The following is a 577-nucleotide window of genomic DNA, read 5'->3' on the forward strand; positions in this document are numbered from 1 at the left end:
TCCCCACCACCATGTCTCTTCCTTCTTTCCTGGTTTTCCAGATGTCACGCCAAGGACCTCCTTTGCCGTCTCAGTCAGCACTCTGCTGGACTCCGCCCACGTCTTCTCTGCCTGTGCTTCCATACCTTCCCTGACCTTCTCCACAAACTTTTCCCTGTGTTCCTGCTCATTCAGTTTCCACCATCTTGTCTTCCTGGTTCTGTCCGGTTTCTTCCTTGTCTCTGTCTTCATGGTCGCTGTACAGATGACCACTTTGTGTTGCTTCGCAACCGCTTCACCTGGCAGCACCTTGCAGTCCTGTACTCTTTTCAGCTCACTTCTCCTGCATATGACATAGTCCACCTGGAAGTTCACACCACCACTTGTGTAGGTGATCTTCCTCGAGTCCTTCTTCTTGAAATAGGTGTTTGTGACCGCCAGGTTGTTTGCCGCCACAAAGTCTAGGATGGTCTGCCCTTCTTCGTTCCTCGTTCCAAACCCAAATTTACCGATGTTGTCTCCATATCCTCGCGCTCCACCACCCACATGTCCATTCAGATCTGCCCCAATCCAGACTCTCTCAGTTCTTGGGATCTTT

The sequence above is a fragment of the Penaeus monodon genome, chromosome 22 (assembly GCF_015228065.2).
Source record: "Penaeus monodon isolate SGIC_2016 chromosome 22, NSTDA_Pmon_1, whole genome shotgun sequence".
Taxonomy (NCBI): domain Eukaryota; kingdom Metazoa; phylum Arthropoda; class Malacostraca; order Decapoda; family Penaeidae; genus Penaeus; species Penaeus monodon.